The sequence below is a fragment of the Cyprinus carpio genome, chromosome B7, assembly GCF_018340385.1.
Source record: "Cyprinus carpio isolate SPL01 chromosome B7, ASM1834038v1, whole genome shotgun sequence".
Lineage (NCBI taxonomy): Eukaryota > Metazoa > Chordata > Actinopteri > Cypriniformes > Cyprinidae > Cyprinus > Cyprinus carpio.
In genome coordinates, this window is record NC_056603.1 from 31,266,953 (window position 1) to 31,267,525 (window position 573).

A 573-nucleotide genomic window follows, 5' to 3' on the forward strand; every position below is an offset into this window, starting at 1 on the left:
AAGCCTCAGCAAATCTCATTCACAGCACCTGTTTGCATCAGTGCCAGTAAATGGCTTTCCCTATTTTTGTTCAGATGTATTGCGGAATGACACACTTAACTCATGCAGTTAGGATGAGCAGCAGATGAGGCTTTTCATTTCGAAAAACTCAATTTCACTATTCACAATAGAAGCTCGAGCATTGTATACCTATAAGAAGATCTAATTTATTGTATTACCTTTAATAGTGCACTATTAGTATACTATTCCAATAAAATTCTCTTGGCTTAAGTCTGACAAACTAAATATTCTGTGGATTGTATTGTGGTCAATCATCATGGCACTTTGCGGTTGGGGTGTAACGATAGCAGCGACTGAACTTTTCTGCCACACATTGTCGTACAATGAATCTGATTATTAAAATAGGGCAGGGGTTCAGTTTATTGGATGATGATTGGATGGAGGCAGATCTGAATATGAGATAAGTCTATAATATTTTAATGAAAAATTACAAGGTCAAAAAAAAACTGAAAAAGGAATTGTTCATAATATCCATAAAAGGAAATAGATAAGGTGAATTTTCACTTAATGATA